General features: G+C 26.9%; 1 long non-coding RNA gene across 2 annotated transcripts in view; it reads left to right on the forward strand.

Moving 5' to 3' along the window:
* The first annotated feature begins 2,467 nt into the window (after nt 1-2,467).
* Nucleotides 2,468-25,224, forward strand: part of LOC126267575 (uncharacterized) — a 59,245-nt gene continuing 36,488 nt past the window's right edge. The window contains exon 1 of one of the 2 annotated variants that reach the window (XR_007549034.1): nt 2,468-3,150. This is a non-coding gene — a long non-coding RNA (uncharacterized LOC126267575). Of the gene's footprint in view, nt 3,151-18,999; nt 19,683-25,224 lie in introns of those variants that run through there. The other variant, XR_007549033.1, reaches the window with a different exon arrangement.

The raw sequence follows: 25,224 nt of genomic DNA on the forward strand, positions 1-25,224 counted from the left end.
TTGATTATCATATATTTTATTTTTAGCATTTCTTGGTGGTATACTAGTATTATTTATTTACATTACAAGAATTGCATCAAACGAAATATTTCAGCCTAAATCAATCACTATAATTATTACATTCATAATGTGAGTATTTATCATATTAATATTAATTATTCTAGATATATCTATATTTATAGACTTTTTCAAAAACACCGAAACTATAAATATTGATAATTCAATCAATTATCAAGAAATAACAATATCTTTAGAAAAATTATATAATAGACCAACATTCATTATTACAATAATAATAATAATTTATTTATTTTTAGCACTACTAGCAGTTGTTAAAATCACCAATATTAATCAGGGACCTATTCGTAAAATAAGATAATTACTAATGAATAAACCCTTACGATTAAGACATCCTTTAATTAAAATTATTAATAACTCTTTAATTGACTTACCTGCCCCAACAAATATTTCATTTTGATGAAATTTTGGATCCCTATTAGGGTTATGTTTGGTAATTCAAATCGTAACTGGACTATTTTTAGCTATACATTATACATCAAATATTGAAATAGCATTCAGTAGTGTAGTACACATCTGCCGAGACGTAAATAATGGTTGAATTATCCGAACCTTACACGCAAATGGAGCATCTATATTTTTTATTTGTATTTACTTACATGTAGGACGGGGAATTTACTATGGATCTTATATATATATACATACCTGAATAATTGGTACAGTGATTTTATTTTTAGTTATAACAAGAAATAAAAATATAATAATAAATGAATCATCAATTAAATATTTTATTGTCCAAGCAATTGCATCGACAATATTATTATTTTCAATTTTGCAGATTCAAATAAAATATCCCATGGGATGGGAAACAGAATTTATCCCATCAATAATAATTAGATCTAGACTATTATTAAAGATTGGAGCTGCACCTTTCCATTTCTGATTTCCAGAAGTTATAGGAGCATCAAGATGAAATAATTGTTTAACATTAATAACATGACAAAAAATCGCCCCAATAATGGTCTTATCTTATTGTATTCAATTAAGAACTTTTATTTGAACAATTATTATCTTAAGAATTATTATTGGGGCAATAGGAGGTTTAAATCAAACATCCTTACGACAACTTTTAGCATATTCATCAATCAGACATCTAATTATATTAATTATAATAATATAATTATGTAAATTATCTATAATTAGATTATTTAACTAATATATATGAAAGTTAACTTAATATAAAAAAAGAATTCATATTAATAACATATTATATTAAATTACATAATTGTATAAAATATATTTATTATATTATTTAATCTTTCTTTATTTATTAGTGAAAAGAAAGATTAAATAAGAAAGAATATAATACAATTATTGCTATACATGTTCCATATTAATCTTTAATTATATATAATAGAGAAGTTGTTGTGGTCATACATAGGGGCGTTTCTTTTTTTTTTTGTTAATGTTTCTGGTTTTTTTCTTTTTTTTTCTTTAAATATTTGAATCTTTTATTTTTTCATGAATTAATAGATTTAAAATTTTCTTATTTTTTATTTTTAAAAGTTTTATTCTTGCTTGTTTATTCACTTTTTCTTTGTATTATATGTAAGTTTTGTTAGACTAAATGTTCTTTTTGCAGTAATTTGAGTTAATTATCAAGTGATTTTGGATTTAGCAATTGATTTAGTATCGGCATAATTCGTGCCAGCAGCCGCGGTTATACGATTGATACAAGTGAATATTATTGGTTAAAACAGTTGTTTATATTATTAGGGTTGAAATATAAATTTGTAAGGTGAAATGTTAAAATTTATTTGTGGCCCTTTTTATGAATCTGTGAAATTTAAATAATAAACTAGGATTAGATACCCTATTATTTTAAATGTTAATTATATTTCCCAGGGTACTATTAGTTAAGGTCTTTAAACCCAAAGAATTTGGCGGTATCTCATTCCATTCAGAGGAACCTACCCCATGATTGATAATACACGATTTACTCTACTTAATTTATTTGTTTGTATATCTCCGTTATCAGAGAATCTTTTTAGAGTTATAATTCTCAAGATTTATAATTATAAAATATTTCAGGTCAAGGTGCAGCTTATAGTTAAGAGGAGGTGGGTTACAATAGATTTTTGTTTATAACGGATTTGATAGTGAAATACTGTTAATGAAGGTGGATTTGATAGTAATTTAATTTATTTAATTTAACTGATATTGGCTCTGAGATGTGTACACATCGCCCGTCGCTCTCATTATTGATTATTCTATTTTATTTTAAAGTAGCTTCAATTTAGATGAGATAAGTCGTAACATAGTAGATGTACTGGAAAGTGTATCTAGGAAGAGTTTCAAGATATAACTTATTAGTAAATTGTTTCATTTACACTGAAAATTTTTCTGTGCAAATCAGGATATCTTGATTATTTATTTTATTATATTTATTTTTTGTTTATTTAATTATTTAATATAAATAATTTTATTGTATTTTTGTCTTAGTATATTTTATAGAATTGATTTTTTAAATTATAGTTTATTGGTAATGTAAGTGTTTTATGAAATATTATTTTAAATTTTTTTAAGTAGATTTTATTTATTGTACCTTTTGTATCAGGGTTTATCAAAATTTTAGTATTTATTGTACTTGTCTCGATTTGGGTTGATTTATAAATAATTTATAGTTAATGTATCATAATTATTATTAAATTATTTATAGAAATGAGATGTTAATCGTTTCCCAAGATATCTAGTTTCTTAAGAAAAAATTTAATTTTTTAAAGTTAATTGTTTTTATTTAATTTTTTAAGTAAAAATATTAACTTATTTATTCTTTAAGGGATAAGCTTTGAAGTTAATAACCTATAATTTATTTTATAGAAATATAATAGTAAGCTTTAAACCAGCTATCTTTAAGATTACGTTTTAGTTCATTATTTTTTATTTTGATTTTATAAATATTTTAGGTTTTTTATTAAGATTCTTAATTTAATTTTAAAATTTTTGTAATAATGATAGAATTAGTATATTTATTTGTATGAAATTTTTACCTTGTGAACTTATTATAAGGAACTAGGCAAAATTGATTTCCGCCTGTTTATCAAAAACATGTCCTCTTGTTTATATTTTGAGGTCTGGCCTGTCCACTGAGCGTATTTTTAAAGAGCCGCGGTATTTTGACCGTGCAAAGGTAGCATAATCATCAGTCTCTTAATTAGTGGCTGGAATGAATGGCTTGACGAGAAATCAACTGTCTCTTAATAAATTTTTGAATTTAACTTTTGAGTCAAAAAGCTTAAATTCTTCTTTAGGACGAGAAGACCCTATAGAGCTTGACATTTTACTTTTATATAGTTTTTTGTTTGTCTTTCTATATTTAATGATGATGTTTTGTTGGGGTGACATGAAGAATAGATAAACTCTTCATTATTATATCATTTATTTATGTTTGTTATTTTGATCCATAATTTATGATCATAAGATTAAGTTACCTTAGGGATAACAGCGTAATTGTTTTTGAGAGCTCATATCGACAAAGCAGATTGCGACCTCGATGTTGGATTAAGAAAAATTTTGGGTGCAGGAGCCCAATGATTAGGTCTGTTCGACCTTTAAATTCTTACATGATCTGAGTTCAGACCGGCGTGAGCCAGGTCGGTTTCTATCCTAAGATTGTTAATCCATATTAGTACGAAAGGACCATATGGTTAAAATATTTTTTGTTATATTGATTAATATTAATTTATTTACTATTTTGACAGATTAATGTGTTGAATTTAGAATTCATTTATGTAGATTTTTTCTACAAATAGTATTGATACTTTATGATTTATTTATATTTATTTTGAATTTTCTTTTATTGGTTATTTGTGTTTTAATTAGTGTTGCCTTTTTAACTTTATTAGAGCGTAAGGTTTTAGGTTATATTCAGATTCGAAAGGGTCCAAATAAGGTAGGTTTTGTTGGAATTCCTCAGCCATTTAGAGATGCTATTAAGTTAATTTGTAAGGAGCAGCCAATTCCTATTATATCTAATTACCTACTTTATTATTTTCCCCCTGTTTTTAATTTAATGATTTCTTTAGCCGTTTGAGTAATTTTTCCTTATTTAACTTATATGTGTTCTTTTTCTTATGGATTTTTATTTTTTTTATGTTGTACTAGATTAGGTGTTTATACTGTTATAATTGCTGGTTGATCTTCTAATTCAAATTATTCATTATTAGGTTCTCTTCGTTCTGTTGCTCAAACAATTTCTTATGAAGTTAGTTTAGCTTTAATTTTATTGTCTTTAATTATTTTAATTGGTAGTTTTAATATGTTTGATTTTATAAACTATCAGCTTTATTGTTGATTTATTATTATTTCTTTTCCTTTAGCTTTAGCTTGTTTTGCTTCTTGCTTAGCTGAAACTAATCGTACTCCTTTTGATTTTGCTGAAGGGGAACCTGAGTTAGTTTCAGGATTTAATATTGAGTATGGTGCGGGTGGTTTTACTTTAATTTTTTTAGCTGAATATACTAGAATTGTCTTCATAAGAATGTTATTGGCTTTAATTTTTTTGGGTGGTGATTTTTATTCTTTTATATTTTTTATTAAGCTTGTTATTATATCTTTTGGTTTAATTTGGGTTCGTGGAACATTACCACGGTTCCGTTATGATAAATTAATATACTTAGCTTGAAAAAGTTTTTTACCTTTATCTTTGAATTTTTTTATTTTCTTTGTTGGTTTAAAGATTTTATTTATCTCATTTGTTTAGTGAAATTTTTTGAGAAAAGTTAATAGAAGAGTTAAACTTCTAATTTTATGTTTTCAAAACATATGCTTTTCCTAAGCTAATTAACTTTATTCCTTAATTAATTTATCTCATGCGTTTGCGACATGGACATTAATTAAGAAATATGTGAAGTAAATAATTGTTAAGATTTGACCTGTTATAATATAAGGTTCTTCAACAGGTCGTTTACCAATTCACGTTAGTAAGCATACAACAACTACTATAATTCAGAATAAAATTTGATTAATAGGGTAAAATTGAATGCCTCGGAATGGTGTTTTATTATAAAATGGTAAAATTATTAAGATTCTAATTGATAAAAATAATGCAATAACACCTCCTAACTTATTAGGGATAGATCGTAGAATTGCATATGCAAATACGAAATATCATTCTGGTTGAATGTGAACTGGTGTTACTAATGGGTTGGCAGGTACAAAGTTATCTGGATCTCCTAATAGGCAAGGATTAATTAAACATAGTATAATTAATAATGATGTTATTATTACAAATGTAATAGAATCCTTAAAGGTAAAGTATGGATGGAATGGAAATTTTTCAATATCTCCATTTAGTCCAAGAGGATTATTAGATCCTGTTTGGTGAAGAAAAAATAAATGAATTGCTGCTATAGCAGCAATAATAAATGGTAATACAAAATGGAATGTGAAGAATCGATTTAATGTTGCATTATCAACAGCGAATCCTCCTCATACTCATTGGACTAAATCTGTTCCTAAGTATGGGATTGCTGATAATAAATTAGTAATTACTGTTGTACCTCAAAAAGATATTTGGCCTCAGGGTAAGACATATCCTATAAATGCAGTTGCTATAACTAAAAATAAAATCACTGTACCAATTATTCAGGTATGTATATATATATTAGATCCATAGTAAATTCCCCGTCCTACATGTAAGTAAATACAAATAAAAAATATAGATGCTCCATTTGCGTGTAAGGTTCGGATAATTCAACCATTATTTACGTCTCGGCAGATGTGTACTACACTACTGAATGCTATTTCAATATTTGATGTATAATGTATAGCTAAAAATAGTCCAGTTACGATTTGAATTACCAAACATAACCCTAATACGGATCCAAAATTTCATCAAAATGAAATATTTGTTGGGGCAAGTAAGTCAATTAAAGAGTTATTAATAATTTTAATTAAAGGATGTCTTAATTGTAAGGGTTTATTCATTAGTAATTATCTTATTTTACGAATAGGTCCCTGATTAATATTGGTGATTTTAACAACAGCTAGTAGTGCTAAAAATAAATAAATTATTATTATTATTGTAATAATGAATGTTGGTCTATTATATAATTTTTCTAAAGATATTGTTATTTCTTGATAATTGATTGAATTATCAATATGTATAGTTTCGGTGTTTTTGAAAAAGTCTATAAATATAGATATATCTAGAATAATTAATATTAATATGATAAATACTCACATTATTAATGTAATAATTATAGTGATTGATTTATGCTGAAATATTTTGTTTGATGCAATTCTTGTAATGTAAATAAATAATACTAGTATACCACCAAGAAATGTTAAAAATAAAATATATGATAATCAATATCTTTCTATTATTGTTCCTGTTATTAATCCAACTAGGAAGGTTTGAAGGATAATAAAAAGCATTATTGATATTGGGTGTCTTAATTTAATAAAATTAATATTTATTACATTTGATAATGATATAATTATTATTTTGATCATTTCAGGGGTTAGTTTATTTAAAATACCGGTTTTGGGGACCGATAATGGAAGCTTTTCCACCTCTGGAGATAGAATTAAACTACCTCCTTTAGTATCAAAAACTAACGTGCATCATACACCTTAATGTAAAAAGGTAAGCTAAACAAGCTAATGGGTTCATACCCTATTTATAGAGGTATCAATCCTCTCCTTTTTAATGACCAACAACTCTACAAAACTTCTCTTCGTATCAACATTAATGATAGGAACGATCCTGTCCATTTCATCAAATTCCTGATTTGGGGTTTGAATAGGACTTGAGATCAACTTACTTTCATTTATTCCGCTCCTAACAAGAAATAAAAATATAATAATAAATGAATCATCAATTAAATATTTTATTGTCCAAGCAATAGCATCGACAATATTATTATTTTCAATTTTGCTGATTCAAATAAAATATCCCATGGGATGGGAAACAGAATTTATCCCATCAATAATAATTAGATCTAGACTATTATTAAAGATTGGAGCTGCACCTTTCCATTTCTGATTTCCAGAAGTTATAGGAGCATCAAGATGAAATAATTGTTTAACATTAATAACATGACAAAAAATCGCCCCAATAATGGTCTTATCTTATTGTATTCAATTAAGAACTTTTATTTGAACAATTATTATCTTAAGAATTATTATTGGGGCAATAGGAGGTTTAAATCAAACATCCTTACGACAACTTTTAGCATATTCATCAATCAGACATCTAGGTTGAATAATTAGATCATTAACAGTCAGAGAAAACATCTGAGAACTATACTTCATTATTTACTCACTATTAAGAATAATTATAGTTTTATTATTTAATCAAATTTATTCAGCCAGAAATATAAAAACCGAAATTAAATTCATAATATTCTTATCTTTATTATCTTTAGGTGGACTACCACCATTCCTTGGATTCTTACCAAAAGGAATTGTAATACAATCATTAATAGAAAACAATATAACAACTATTACAACTATTATAGTTGTATTAACTACAATTACACTCTACTACTATATACGTATTAGATTCTCAGCTCTAATTATATCATACACAGAAAATTCGTGATCTATAAAGATAAAGTCCCAAAAATCAAGAATCATTCTTCCTATAACAGTAATAATTTCAACAATAGGATTGATTTCAACATCAACCTTAATTTCATTATACTAAGGACTTAAGTTAATCAAACTAATAACCTTCAAAGTTATAATTAAAAGAATAATCTTTTAGGCCTTAGTAAAATTTTACACCTCTAGAATTGCAGTCTAGAATCATAATTGAATATAAGACCTAAATATGATAAGAGAGAAAACATCTCATAAGTAGATTTACAGTCTACCACCTAAAATTCAGCCATCTTACCGCAAAAATGATTATTCTCAACAAACCATAAGGACATTGGTACTTTATACTTCATATTTGGAGCATGAGCAGGAATAGTAGGAACATCAATAAGAATACTTATTCGTGCTGAACTTGGCCAACCCGGATCTCTAATTGGGGATGACCAGATTTATAATGTTATTATTACAGCTCACGCATTCGTAATAATTTTCTTTATAGTAATACCTATTATAATTGGTGGATTTGGTAATTGACTTGTTCCACTAATAATTGGTGCACCAGATATAGCATTTCCACGAATAAATAATATAAGTTTTTGATTACTACCACCTTCACTAACCCTTCTTCTTACATCTTCTATAGTAGATAATGGTGCTGGTACAGGATGAACAGTTTACCCTCCTCTAGCAGGAGCTATTGCACACGGGGGTGCATCTGTAGATCTAGCTATTTTTTCACTGCACTTAGCAGGTGTATCATCTATTCTTGGTGCAGTGAATTTCATTACAACAGCAATTAATATACGATCAGAAAGTATAACTTTAGATCAAACACCTTTATTTGTATGATCTGTAGCTATTACAGCATTACTTCTCCTTCTTTCACTTCCAGTTTTAGCAGGAGCTATTACTATATTATTAACAGATCGAAATTTAAATACATCATTCTTTGACCCTGCAGGAGGGGGTGACCCAATTCTATATCAACATCTATTTTGATTCTTTGGACACCCAGAAGTTTATATTTTAATTCTACCGGGGTTCGGAATTATTTCACATATTGTATGTCAAGAAAGAGGAAAAATTGAATCATTTGGAACATTAGGTATAATTTATGCTATACTATCAATTGGACTAATAGGATTTATTGTATGAGCACATCATATATTTACAGTAGGAGTGGATGTTGACACACGAGCATATTTTACATCAGCAACAATAATTATTGCTGTACCTACAGGAATTAAGGTATTTAGATGATTAGCTACATTATATGGAACTAAATTCAAGTTCAATCCACCATTATTATGAGCTCTAGGATTTATTTTCCTATTTACAATTGGTGGATTAACAGGATTAGTATTAGCAAATTCATCACTTGATATTGTATTACATGATACATATTATGTAGTAGCCCACTTTCATTATGTATTATCTATAGGAGCAGTATTTGCAATTATAGGAGGTGTCATTCAATGATATCCACTATTTACAGGATTAACTATAAATAATACATGATTAAAAATCCAATTTACAATTATATTCATTGGAGTAAATTTAACATTCTTTCCTCAACACTTCCTAGGATTAGCAGGAATACCTCGACGATACTCTGACTACCCAGACGCATATACATCATGAAACGTAGTATCAAGAATTGGGTCTACAATTTCTATTGTAGGAATCATTATATTCATTGTAATTATATGAGAAAGAATGATTACAAACCGAGCAATTAAATTTAGAGCTAACATAAGAAGATCAACAGAATGACTACAAAATAACCCTCCTGCAGAACATAGTTACTCAGAATTACCATTAATCTCTAGATTCTAATATGGCAGATTAGTGCAGTAGATTTAAGCTCTACAAATAAAGGTTTGACCTTTTATTAGAAAATATTTATTAATGGCAACATGATCAAATTTATCTCTTCAAGATGGAGCTTCACCATTAATGGAGCAATTATCATTCTTTCATGATCATACTATGGTCGTATTATTATTAATTACAGTAATTGTAGGTTATGCCCTAAGTTATATATTATTTATTGCCTATACTAACCGTAATATACTTCATGGACATTTAATTGAAACAATCTGAACAGCTTTACCAGCAATTACATTAATTTTTATTGCCCTTCCATCATTACGACTATTATATTTACTTGATGATTCAGTAGATGCAATAATTACAATTAAAACCATTGGACGACAATGATATTGAAGATATGAATATTCAGACTTCATAGGCGTAGAATTTGACACTTATATAACACCAGAACAAGACCTAGAAAATGATGGATTCCGACTACTAGATGTAGATAACCGAACAATCCTACCAATAAATACAGAAGTACGAGTATTAACAAGAGCATCAGATGTTCTACACTCATGAGCAGTTCCTGCATTAGGGGTTAAAATTGATGCAACGCCAGGTCGGTTAAATCAAGGAACATTCACAATAAATCGACCTGGATTATTCTTTGGACAATGCTCAGAAATCTGTGGAGCAAACCACAGATTTATACCAATTGTAATTGAAAGAACTTCAGTAAATTTATTTATTAAGTGATTATCTAAGATAATTTAAGGAGTTAGTTAAAATAAATAACATTAGAGTGTCAATCTAAAGTAACTAAAAAAAATTAGTACACCTTGAAATTCATCAGATGACTGAAAGTAAGTAGTGGTCTCTTAAACCAAATAATAGTAAATTAACGACTACTTCTGATGGGGAAATTATATCCAAATCCCTCAAATATCCCCTCTTATATGATTCTCACTATTCATTATATTTTCAGCTACATTAATCTTGTTTAATCAAATAAACTTCTTCTCATTTAAACCTAACCTTATTAAAAGAGCAGAAAAAGGAACAATTGAAATAAAAAACTTAAATTGAAAATGATAACAAATCTATTCTCAACATTTGACCCATCAACTAACATCTTTAATTTATCATTAAATTGAACTAGAACATTTCTAGGACTATTATTAATCCCATCACTATTTTGACTTACACCATCACGAATTAACATTATCTGAAATAAACTAAATTTAACCTTACATAATGAATTTAAAACACTTCTTGGACCAAAATCATTTAATGGAACAACATTCATTTTCATCTCAATTTTTATTATAATATTATTTAACAATTTCATAGGATTATTCCCTTATATTTTTACTAGAACAAGACATTTAGCATTAACATTTGCAATTGCCCTACCTATATGGCTAAGATTTATATTATTTGGATGAATTAACCATACTAATCATATATTTACACACCTTGTACCACAAGGTACACCGCCTGCATTAATATCATTTATAGTACTAATTGAAACAATTAGTAATGTTATTCGACCAGGTACATTAGCAGTACGGTTGGCAGCAAATATAATTGCAGGACACTTATTATTAACCTTATTAGGAAACACAGGACCATCTATAGCAATAAACTTAATCTCATTACTAATTATTGGACAAATACTTCTATTAATTCTAGAATCAGCAGTAGCAATAATTCAAGCCTATGTTTTCTCAATTCTAAGAACTCTATATTCTAGAGAAGTATATTAAACCTATGTTAACAACTCACTCAAACCACCCATTCCACTTAGTAGACTATAGACCTTGACCATTAACAGGAGCAATTGGAGCAATAGTCCTAGTATCAGGACTAGCAAAATGATTCCACCTATTTAATATTAACTTATTCATAATTGGATTTGGAATTACCCTACTAACTATAATTCAATGATGACGAGATGTAGTACGAGAAGGAACATATCAAGGATTACATACAGGATTTGTATCAATTGGATTACGATGAGGAATAATTTTATTTATTGCATCAGAGGTATTATTTTTCGTTTCTTTTTTTTGAGCATTCTTTAGAAGAAGATTAGCACCAACAATTGAACTAGGAATACTATGACCTCCAATAGGAATTCAACCCTTTAACCCTATACAAATTCCATTACTTAATACAGCTATTCTTTTAGCCTCAGGAGTAACAGTAACATGAGCACATCATAGTTTAATGGTTTCTAATCATACTCAAGCATTACAAGGATTATTCTTCACAGTGTTATTAGGACTATACTTTACAATACTTCAAGCATATGAATATTGAGAAGCACCTTTTACCATTGCAGATGCAGTTTATGGATCAACATTCTTTGTTGCAACAGGATTCCATGGTTTACACGCAATTATTGGAACAATCTTTTTATCAACATGTCTACTTCGACACTCAATAAATCAATTTTCACCAAGACATCACTTTGGATTTGAAGCAGCAGCATGATACTGACACTTCGTAGACGTAGTATGATTATTCTTATATATCTCTATTTATTGATGAGGTAGATAATTGTTTTTCTAGTATAAATAGTACATTTGACTTCCAATCAGAAAGCTTGATATAAATCAAGAAAAACAATTCTAATTCTATCAACAAGAGTTTTCATTAGATTTATTATTCCAATAATTGTTATAATCCTGGCAACAACACTATCAAAAAAATTAATTAATGATCGAGGAAAAAGATCACCATTTGAATGTGGGTTTGATCCAAAAACATCAGCACGAATACCATTCTCAATACGATTCTTCCTAATCGCAGTAATCTTTTTAATTTTTGATGTAGAAATTGCACTAATTCTACCAATTGTAATTATTTTTAAAACTTGAGACATTATAATCTGAACAGTATCAACAATATTTTTTATTCTAGTTCTATTAGGAGGACTATACCATGAATGAAACCAAGGAGCATTACAATGAGCAGAATAAAGGGTTGTAGTTAAATATAACATTTAGGTTGCATTCAAAAAGTATTGATATTATCAATCAACCTTAAATAGAATAAGAAGCGAAATATTGCAGTCAGTTTCGACCTGGAAGATTGGTATGTACTACCCTTATTCTTATTAATTGAAGCCAAAAAGAGGCGTATTACTGTTAATAATATAATTGAACTATAATAGTTCCAATTAAGGAAATGTAAAGCCAATATGAAAGCTGCTAACTTTTTATATTAGCGGTTAAACTCCGTTAACATTTCTAAAATTTATATAGTTTAAATAAAACATTACATTTTCACTGTAAAAATAATATATCTATATTTATAAATACTTAAAAGTAAAAATACTTCCTTAACATCTTCAGTGTCACGCTCTAATTATAAGCTATTTAAGTAAACGAAAAACAATATTACCAAAATAAATATTCAAAAAATAAAAGTTAAAAGATAAATCTTGAAATTAGAATCATATCAACCTTGAATATAACCAATTAAATAAATAAATAATCTATATAAACCTTGACCACCAAGTAATTCACCTCAACCATAATCAAATGACTTAGATGAATAATAACCTATTTTTAAAGGAATATATCTAATAAACTTAGTTGAAAGAAAAGGTATAAATCATATAGAACCAGCAAATCTAACAAAAGAAAGTATACTTAAAGAAAATAAATTATGAGAAAAATCAAAATTAGAAATAAGATAACCTAAATAAGCACCTAAAATAACAACTGTAATAGTTAAAAACTTTAAATAATAAGGTAAAGCAATCACATGAGGAATAGGAAAAATTAATCAAGATAAAAGACTACCACCAAAAACAGCAACAAACAATAGACCAATTATTCCAAATGAAATATAATAACCCTTATCATCAAAAGAAAATCTAGAATAAAAATTATTATCACCAGATATTGAATAATAAAACAAACGAAAAGAATAAGAAGCAGTTAAACCAGTAGAAAAAAAATAAAGAAAAAAATTAAACAATTAATTCATCTTAAACAAACCATCTCAAGAATTAAATCCTTTGAATAAAATCCCGCTAAAAAAGGTATTCCACACAAAGATAAACTAGAAACATTAAAACAAACTGAAGTTAAAGGTATGAAATTAACAATTGATCCTATAAAACGAATATCCTGAGAATCCTTCAAATTATGAATTATTGAACCTGCACATATAAATAATAATGCCTTAAATAAAGCATGAGCCAATAAATGAAAAAATGCAAGCTTTGGATAACCTATAGCCAAAATTCTTATTATTAAACCAAGTTGTCTTAAAGTAGAAAGAGCAATAATCTTCTTTAAATCAAACTCAAAATTAGCGCCCAATCCAGCCATAAATATAGTTATACAACCAATTAAAAGTAAAAATCAACCACAATTATAAGTATCCAATATTGGTCTAAAACGAATTAATAAATAAACACCAGCAGTAACAAGAGTAGAAGAATGAACTAAAGCAGAAACAGGAGTAGGAGCTGCTATAGCAGCAGGAAGTCATGAAGAGAAAGGAATCTGAGCTCTCTTAGTTATAGCTGCTAAAACAATTAATATAGTAATGAGCTTTATTTCAAAAGAATTAGAAATAAAATCATAATAATAAATATAATTTCAACCACCAAAATTTAACATTCATGCAATAGAAATTAAAATAGCAACATCACCAATACGATTAGAAAGTGCAGTTAATATACCAGCACTATAAGATTTTACATTTTGATAATAAAATACCAAACAATAAGAAACTAAACCTAAACCATCTCAACCTAATAAAATTCTAATTAAATTAGGACTAATAATTAAAAAACCTATAGAAAGAATAAATATTAAAACAATAATAATAAAACGATTTATATTCTTTTCACCAGATATATAATCCTCTCTATAATAAATAACCAAAGAAGAAATATATATAACAAAAGATATAAAAATAAGAGATATTCAATCCAAAATTAAAGTTATAACAACTATAGAACCATTTAAATTGAAAAGCTCTCACTCAACAAAAACTCTATAATCAATTATTAAATAATAAATACCTAAAATAAAAATTATAGTTCTCGAAATAAACAAAGAAAAAAAACCTCAAAGAACAAATAGAAAATAAATTCACGGCCTAAGATGAAAAACTTCATATCATTGATTCCACAAAACAATATTTTTAATTAAAATACTTAAGCAAACTAAACAAAGAAATATTCACCCTTTAAACAGAGAATATTTAAAGGCAATCAATGTAAAAGTAAAAGATGATATTCACGAAAATAACCAAGAGAACAAGTATAAACACCAGAATAATAATTCCCATGCTGAGAATAAGAATATATATACAAAGTATAAACAGCTCTAAAAAAAGATAAAAAAATCAAAGCAAAGAATCTAAAAGAAGATCAAGATATAATTCTATTTAATAATCTAATTTCACCTACCAAATTTAAAGAAGGAGGAGCAGCCATATTTGATGATCTTAAAAGAAATCATCATAAAGCCATTCTTGGCATCAAATTAATTATACCCTTGTTAATTAATAATCTTCGTCTACCTAAACGATCATAAATAATATTAGATAAACAAAATAAACCAGAAGAACATAAACCATGACCAACCATTAGAGAAAGAGAACCTACACAACCTCATCAATTCATAGTCATTAATCCACCAATAACCATTCTTATATGAGCAACAGAAGAATATGCAATTAAAGACTTTAAATCAACCTGACGAAAACAAATAAATCTTACAATAACACCCCCAGATAAACCTAAAGACAATCAAAAATAATTAAACTTTAAACCCAAATAAGAAATAACCTTTATAACACGAAAAATACCATAACCACCTAACTTTAATAAAACACCAGCAAGAATTATTCTACCTGAAATAGGGGCCTCTACATGAGCCTTAGGAAGTCATAAATGAACCAAAAACATAGGTATCTTAACTAAAAAAGCCAAAATTATAAATACATAAAACATAAAATAATAAGAACCAAAATCAACAAATAAAGGAAAATATAAGGTATTAGAAAAATCATAAACCTTAAATAAAACTAATAATAAAGGTAATCTAGCAACCAAAGTATAAAAAATTAAATAAACACCAGCCTGCAAACGCTCAGGTTGATAACCCCAACCCAAAATTAAAAGTAAAGTAGGAACTAATCTAGCCTCAAAAAAAATATAAAAAGAAAGAAGACTTAATCTAGCAAATGAACAATAAAGCATAATTATTAAAATCAAAACCATAAAAACAAAAAAATTAGAATGATATGAACTTAAATAAACTGAACCTCTAGCAGTGATTATTAAAGAACAAATCCAAAAACTAAGTAAAATTAAACTAAAAGAAAAATAATCAATACCAAAATAATATCTAATTATATTCAAATCAGCATATGAATAAACACAAATTATAAAAACAAAACCCGACAGAAACATTAAAGAATGAACCAACCATCAACAATTATTTAATAAACAAAGAGGGATCAAAAAAATAGTTATAAATAAATACTTTAACATAAAGATAAACCAAAAGAATTAAAAAAATCATTACCATGAGAACGAATTATTGAAACTAAAATAGAAAGACCTAAAGCACCCTCACAAACAGAAAAAACTAAAAAAATAACAGGAAAAAAATAATCATAATCAAACTCAATAAGAAAAACAATAACTAACATAAATAAAGAAAGTACAATATATTCTAATCTCAAAAGAACCATTAATAAATGTTTACGTTTAGAAGAAAAAACATAAACACCAGCAAAATAAATCAATAAAGAAGTAAAAATAGAGAATATAAACATTAGTTTTAATAGTTTAAAAAAAACGCCGGTCTTGTAAACCGGAAATAAGTCCAGCCCCCACTTTTAAAACTTCAGAGGTGGAAAAGCTTCCATCATCGGTCCCCAAAACCGGTATTTTAAATAAACTAACCCCTGAAATGATCAAAATAATAATTATATCATTATCAAATGTAATAAATATTAATTTTATTAAATTAAGACACCCAATATCAATAATGCTTTTTATTATCCTTCAAACCCTCCTAGTTGGATTAATAACAGGAACAATAATAGAAAGATATTGATTATCATATATTTTATTTTTAGCATTTCTTGGTGGTATACTAGTATTATTTATTTACATTACAAGAATTGCATCAAACGAAATATTTCAGCCTAAATCAATCACTATAATTATTACATTCATAATGTGAGTATTTATCATATTAATATTAATTATTCTAGATATATCTATATTTATAGACTTTTTCAAAAACACCGAAACTATAAATATTGATAATTCAATCAATTATCAAGAAATAACAATATCTTTAGAAAAATTATATAATAGACCAACATTCATTATTACAATAATAATAATAATTTATTTATTTTTAGCACTACTAGCAGTTGTTAAAATCACCAATATTAATCAGGGACCTATTCGTAAAATAAGATAATTACTAATGAATAAACCCTTACGATTAAGACATCCTTTAATTAAAATTATTAATAACTCTTTAATTGACTTACCTGCCCCAACAAATATTTCATTTTGATGAAATTTTGGATCCCTATTAGGGTTATGTTTGGTAATTCAAATCGTAACTGGACTATTTTTAGCTATACATTATACATCAAATATTGAAATAGCATTCAGTAGTGTAGTACACATCTGCCGAGACGTAAATAATGGTTGAATTATCCGAACCTTACACGCAAATGGAGCATCTATATTTTTTATTTGTATTTACTTACATGTAGGACGGGGAATTTACTATGGATCTTATATATATATACATACCTGAATAATTGGTACAGTGATTTTATTTTTAGTTATAACAAGAAATAAAAATATAATAATAAATGAATCATCAATTAAATATTTTATTGTCCAAGCAATTGCATCGACAATATTATTATTTTCAATTTTGCAGATTCAAATAAAATATCCCATGGGATGGGAAACAGAATTTATCCCATCAATAATAATTAGATCTAGACTATTATTAAAGATTGGAGCTGCACCTTTCCATTTCTGATTTCCAGAAGTTATAGGAGCATCAAGATGAAATAATTGTTTAACATTAATAACATGACAAAAAATCGCCCCAATAATGGTCTTATCTTATTGTATTCAATTAAGAACTTTTATTTGAACAATTATTATCTTAAGAATTATTATTGGGGCAATAGGAGGTTTAAATCAAACATCCTTACGACAACTTTTAGCATATTCATCAATCAGACATCTAATTATATTAATTATAATAATATAATTATGTAAATTATCTATAATTAGATTATTTAACTAATATATATGAAAGTTAACTTAATATAAAAAAAGAATTCATATTAATAACATATTATATTAAATTACATAATTGTATAAAATATATTTATTATATTATTTAATCTTTCTTTATTTATTAGTGAAAAGAAAGATTAAATAAGAAAGAATATAATACAATTATTGCTATACATGTTCCATATTAATCTTTAATTATATATAATAGAGAAGTTGTTGTGGTCATACATAGGGGCGTTTCTTTTTTTTTGTTAATGTTTCTGGTTTTTTTCTTTTTTTTTCTTTAAATATTTGAATCTTTTATTTTTTCATGAATTAATAGATTTAAAATTTTCTTATTTTTTATTTTTAAAAGTTTTATTCTTGCTTGTTTATTCACTTTTTCTTTGTATTATATGTAAGTTTTGTTAGACTAAATGTTTTTTTTGCAGTAATTTGAGTTAATTATCAAGTGATTTTGGATTTAGCAATTGATTTAGTATCGGCATAATTCGTGCCAGCAGCCGCGGTTATACGATTGATACAAGTGAATATTATTGGTTAAAACAGTTGTTTATATTATTAGGGTTGAAATATAAATTTGTAAGGTGAAATGTTAAAATTTATTTGTGGCCCTTTTTATGAATCTGTGAAATTTAAATAATAAACTAGGATTAGATACCCTATTATTTTAAATGTTAATTATATTTCCCAGGGTACTATTAGTTAAGGTCTTTAAACCCAAAGAATTTGGCGGTATCTCATTCCATTCAGAGGAACCTACCCCATGATTGATAATACACGATTTACTCTACTTAATTTATTTGTTTGTATATCTCCGTTATCAGAGAATCTTTTTAGAGTTATAATTCTCAAGATTTATAATTATAAAATATTTCAGGTCAAGGTGCAGCTTATAGTTAAGAGGAGGTGGGTTACAATAGATTTTTGTTTATAACGGATTTGATAGTGAAATACTGTTAATGAAGGTGGATTTGATAGTAATTTAATTTATTTAATTTAACTGATATTGGCTCTGAGATGTGTACACATCGCCCGTCGCTCTCATTATTGATTATTCTATTTTATTTTAAAGTAGCTTCAATTTAGATGAGATAAGTCGTAACATAGTAGATGTACTGGAAAGTGTATCTAGGAAGAGTTTCAAGATATAACTTATTAGTAAAGTGTTTCATTTACACTGAAAATTTTTCTGTGCAAATCAGGATATCTTGATTATTTATTTTATTATATTTATTTTTTGTTTATTTAATTATTTAATATAAATAATTTTATTGTATTTTTGTCTTAGTATATTTTATAGAATTGATTTTTTAAATTATAGTTTATTGGTAATGTAAGTGTTTTATGAAATATTATTTTAAATTTTTTTAAGTAGATTTTATTTATTGTACCTTTTGTATCAGGGTTTATCAAAATTTTAGTATTTATTGTACTTGTCTCGATTTGGGTTGATTTATAAATAATTTATAGTTAATGTATCATAATTATTATTAAATTATTTATAGAAATGAGATGTTAATCGTTTCCCAAGATATCTAGTTTCTTAAGGAAAAATTTAATTTTTTAAAGTTATTTGTTTTTATTTAATTTTTTAAGTAAAAATATTAACTTATTTATTCTTTAAGGGATAAGCTTTGAAGTTAATAACCTATAATTTATTTTATAGAAATATAATAGTAAGCTTTAAACCAGCTATCTTTAAGATTACGTTTTAGTTCATTATTTTTTATTTTGATTTTATAAATATTTTAGGTTTTTTATTAAGATTCTTAATTTAATTTTAAAATTTTTGTAATAATGATAGAATTAGTATATTTATTTGTATGAAATTTTTACCTTGTGAACTTATTATAAGGAACTAGGCAAAATTGATTTCCGCCTGTTTATCAAAAACATGTCCTCTTGTTTATATTTTGAGGTCTGGCCTGTCCACTGAGCGTATTTTTAAAGAGCCGCGGTATTTTGACCGTGCAAAGGTAGCATAATCATCAGTCTCTTAATTAGTGGCTGGAATGAATGGCTTGACGAGAAATCAACTGTCTCTTAATAAATTTTTGAATTTAACTTTTGAGTCAAAAAGCTTAAATTCTTCTTTAGGACGAGAAGACCCTATAGAGCTTGACATTTTACTTTTATATAGTTTTTTGTTTGTCTTTCTATATTTAATGATGATGTTTTGTTGGGGTGACATGAAGAATAGATAAACTCTTCATTATTATATCATTTATTTATGTTTGTTATTTTGATCCATAATTTATGATCATAAGATTAAGTTACCTTAGGGATAACAGCGTAATTGTTTTTGAGAGCTCATATCGACAAAGCAGATTGCGACCTCGATGTTGGATTAAGAAAAATTTTGGGTGCAGGAGCCCAATGATTAGGTCTGTTCGACCTTTAAATTCTTACATGATCTGAGTTCAGACCGGCGTGAGCCAGGTCGGTTTCTATCCTAAGATTGTTAATCCATATTAGTACGAAAGGACCATATGGTTAAAATATTTTTTGTTATATTGATTAATATTAATTTATTTACTATTTTGACAGATTAATGTGTTGAATTTAGAATTCATTTAAGTAGATTTTTTCTACAAATAGTATTGATACTTTATGATTTATTTATATTTATTTTGAATTTTCTTTTATTGGTTATTTGTGTTTTAATTAGTGTTGCCTTTTTAACTTTATTAGAGCGTAAGGTTTTAGGTTATATTCAGATTCGAAAGGGTCCAAATAAGGTAGGTTTTGTTGGAATTCCTCAGCCATTTAGAGATGCTATTAAGTTAATTTGTAAGGAGCAGCCAATTCCTATTATATCTAATTACCTACTTTATTATTTTCCCCCTGTTTTTAATTTAATGATTTCTTTAGCCGTTTGAGTAATTTTTCCTTATTTAACTTATATGTGTTCTTTTTCTTATGGATTTTTATTTTTTTTATGTTGTACTAGATTAGGTGTTTATACTGTTATAATTGCTGGTTGATCTTCTAATTCAAATTATTCATTATTAGGTTCTCTTCGTTCTGTTGCTCAAACAATTTCTTATGAAGTTAGTTTAGCTTTAATTTTATTGTCTTTAATTATTTTAATTGGTAGTTTTAATATGTTTGATTTTATAAACTATCAGCTTTATTGTTGATTTATTATTATTTCTTTTCCTTTAGCTTTAGCTTGTTTTGCTTCTTGCTTAGCTGAAACTAATCGTACTCCTTTTGATTTTGCTGAAGGGGAACCTGAGTTAGTTTCAGGATTTAATATTGAGTATGGTGCGGGTGGTTTTACTTTAATTTTTTTAGCTGAATATACTAGAATTGTCTTCATAAGAATGTTATTGGCTTTAATTTTTTTGGGTGGTGATTTTTATTCTTTTATATTTTTTATTAAGCTTGTTATTATATCTTTTGGTTTAATTTGGGTTCGTGGAACATTACCACGGTTCCGTTATGATAAATTAATGTACTTAGCTTGAAAAAGTTTTTTACCTTTATCTTTGAATTTTTTTATTTTCTTTGTTGGTTTAAAGATTTTATTTATCTCATTTGTTTAGTGAAATTTTTTGAGAAAAGTTAATAGAAGAGTTAAACTTCTAATTTTATGTTTTCAAAACATATGCTTTTCCTAAGCTAATTAACTTTATTCCTTAATTAATTTATCTCATGCGTTTGCGACATGGACATTAATTAAGAAATATGTGAAGTAAATAATTGTTAAGATTTGACCTGTTATAATATAAGGTTCTTCAACAGGTCGTTTACCAATTCACGTTAGTAAGCATACAACAACTACTATAATTCAGAATAAAATTTGATTAATAGGGTAAAATTGAATGCCTCGGAATGGTGTTTTATTATAAAATGGTAAAATTATTAAGATTCTAATTGATAAAAATAATGCAATAACACCTCCTAACTTATTAGGGATAGATCGTAGAATTGCATATGCAAATACGAAATATCATTCTGGTTGAATGTGAACTGGTGTTACTAATGGGTTGGCAGGTACAAAGTTATCTGGATCTCCTAATAGGCAAGGATTAATTAAACATAGTATAATTAATAATGATGTTATTATTACAAATGTAATAGAATCCTTAAAGGTAAAGTATGGATGGAATGGAAATTTTTCAATATCTCCATTTAGTCCAAGAGGATTATTAGATCCTGTTTGGTGAAGAAAAAATAAATGAATTGCTGCTATAGCAGCAATAATAAATGGTAATACAAAATGGAATGTGAAGAATCGATTTAATGTTGCATTATCAACAGCGAATCCTCCTCATACTCATTGGACTAAATCTGTTCCTAAGTATGGGATTGCTGATAATAAATTAGTAATTACTGTTGTACCTCAAAAAGATATTTGGCCTCAGGGTAAGACATATCCTATAAATGCAGTTGCTATAACTAAAAATAAAATCACTGTACCAATTATTCAGGTATGTATATATATATTAGATCCATAGTAAATTCCCCGTCCTACATGTAAGTAAATACAAATAAAAAATATAGATGCTCCATTTGCGTGTAAGGTTCGGATAATTCAACCATTATTTACGTCTCGGCAGATGTGTACTACACTACTGAATGCTATTTCAATATTTGATGTATAATGTATAGCTAAAAATAGTCCAGTTACGATTTGAATTACCAAACATAACCCTAATACGGATCCAAAATTTCATCAAAATGAAATATTTGTTGGGGCAAGTAAGTCAATTAAAGAGTTATTAATAATTTTAATTAAAGGATGTCTTAATTGTAAGGGTTTATTCATTAGTAATTATCTTATTTTACGAATAGGTCCCTGATTAATATTGGTGATTTTAACAACTGCTAGTAGTGCTAAAAATAAATAAATTATTATTATTATTGTAATAATGAATGTTGGTCTATTATATAATTTTTCTAAAGATATTGTTATTTCTTGATAATTGATTGAATTATCAATATGTATAGTTTCGGTGTTTTTGAAAAAGTCTATAAATATAGATATATCTAGAATAATTAATATTAATATGATAAATACTCACATTATTAATGTAATAATTATAGTGATTGATTTAGGCTGAAATATTTTGTTTGATGCAATTCTTGTAATGTAAATAAATAATACTAGTATACCACCAAGAAATGTTAAAAATAAAATATATGATAATCAATATCTTTCTATTATTGTTCCTGTTATTAATCCAACTAGGAAGGTTTGAAGGATAATAAAAAGCATTATTGATATTGGGTGTCTTAATTTAATAAAATTAATATTTATTACATTTGATAATGATATAATTATTATTTTGATCATTTCAGGGGTTAGTTTATTTAAAATACCGGTTTTGGGGACCGATAATGGAAGCTTTTCCACCTCTGAAGATAGAATTAAACTACCTCCTTTAGTATCAAAAACTAACGTGCATCATACACCTTAATGTAAAAAGGTAAGCTAAACAAGCTAATGGGTTCATACCCTATTTATAGAGGTATCAATCCTCTCCTTTTTAATGACCAACAACTCTACAAAACTTCTCTTCGTATCAACATTAATGATAGGAACGATCCTGTCCATTTCATCAAATTCCTGATTTGGGGTTTGAATAGGACTTGAGATCAACTTACTTTCATTTATTCCGCTCCTAACAAGAAATAAAAATATAATAATAAATGAATCATCAATTAAATATTTTATTGTCCAAGCAATAGCATCGACAATATTATTATTTTCAATTTTGCTGATTCAAATAAAATATCCCATGGGATGGGAAACAGAATTTATCCCATCAATAATAATTAGATCTAGACTATTATTAAAGATTGGAGCTGCACCTTTCCATTTCTGATTTCCAGAAGTTATAGGAGCATCAAGATGAAATAATTGTTTAACATTAATAACATGACAAAAAATCGCCCCAATAATGGTCTTATCTTATTGTATTCAATTAAGAACTTTTATTTGAACAATTATTATCTTAAGAATTATTATTGGGGCAATAGGAGGTTTAAATCAAACATCCTTACGACAACTTTTAGCATATTCATCAATCAGACATCTAGGTTGAATAATTAGATCATTAACAGTCAGAGAAAACATCTGAGAACTATACTTCATTATTTACTCACTATTAAGAATAATTATAGTTTTATTATTTAATCAAATTTATTCAGCCAGAAATATAAAAACCGAAATTAAATTCATAATATTCTTATCTTTATTATCTTTAGGTGGACTACCACCATTCCTTGGATTCTTACCAAAAGGAATTGTAATACAATCATTAATAGAAAACAATATAACAACTATTATAACTATTATAGTTGTATTAACTACAATTACACTCTACTACTATATACGTATTAGATTCTCAGCTCTAATTATATCATACACAGAAAATTCATGATCTATAAAGTCCCAAAAATCAAGAATCATTCTTCCTATAACAGTAATAATTTCAACAATAGGATTGATTTCAACATCAACCTTAATTTCATTATACTAAGGACTTAAGTTAATCAAACTAATAACCTTCAAAGTTATAATTAAAAGAATAATCTTTTAGGCCTTAGTAAAATTTTACACCTCTAGAATTGCAGTCTAGAATCATAATTGAATATAAGACCTAAATATGATAAGAGAGAAAACATCTCATAAGTAGATTTACAGTCTACCACCTAAAATTCAGCCATCTTACCGCAAAAATGATTATTCTCAACAAACCATAAGGACATTGGTACTTTATACTTCATATTTGGAGCATGAGCAGGAATAGTAGGAACATCAATAAGAATACTTATTCGTGCTGAACTTGGCCAACCCGGATCTCTAATTGGGGATGACCAGATTTATAATGTTATTATTACAGCTCACGCATTCGTAATAATTTTCTTTATAGTAATACCTATTATAATTGGTGGATTTGGTAATTGACTTGTTCCACTAATAATTGGTGCACCAGATATAGCATTTCCACGAATAAATAATATAAGTTTTTGATTACTACCACCTTCACTAACCCTTCTTCTTACATCTTCTATAGTAGATAATGGTGCTGGTACAGGATGAACAGTTTACCCTCCTCTAGCAGGAGCTATTGCACACGGGGGTGCATCTGTAGATCTAGCTATTTTTTCACTGCACTTAGCAGGTGTATCATCTATTCTTGGTGCAGTGAATTTCATTACAACAGCAATTAATATACGATCAGAAAGTATAACTTTAGATCAAACACCTTTATTTGTATGATCTGTAGCTATTACAGCATTACTTCTCCTTCTTTCACTTCCAGTTTTAGCAGGAGCTATTACTATATTATTAACAGATCGAAATTTAAATACATCATTCTTTGACCCTGCAGGAGGGGGTGACCCAATTCTATATCAACATCTATTTTGATTCTTTGGACACCCAGAAGTTTATATTTTAATTCTACCGGGGTTCGGAATTATTTCACATATTGTATGTCAAGAAA

The sequence above is a fragment of the Schistocerca gregaria genome, chromosome 4, assembly GCF_023897955.1.
Source record: "Schistocerca gregaria isolate iqSchGreg1 chromosome 4, iqSchGreg1.2, whole genome shotgun sequence".
NCBI classification, from domain to species: Eukaryota; Metazoa; Arthropoda; class Insecta; order Orthoptera; family Acrididae; genus Schistocerca; species Schistocerca gregaria.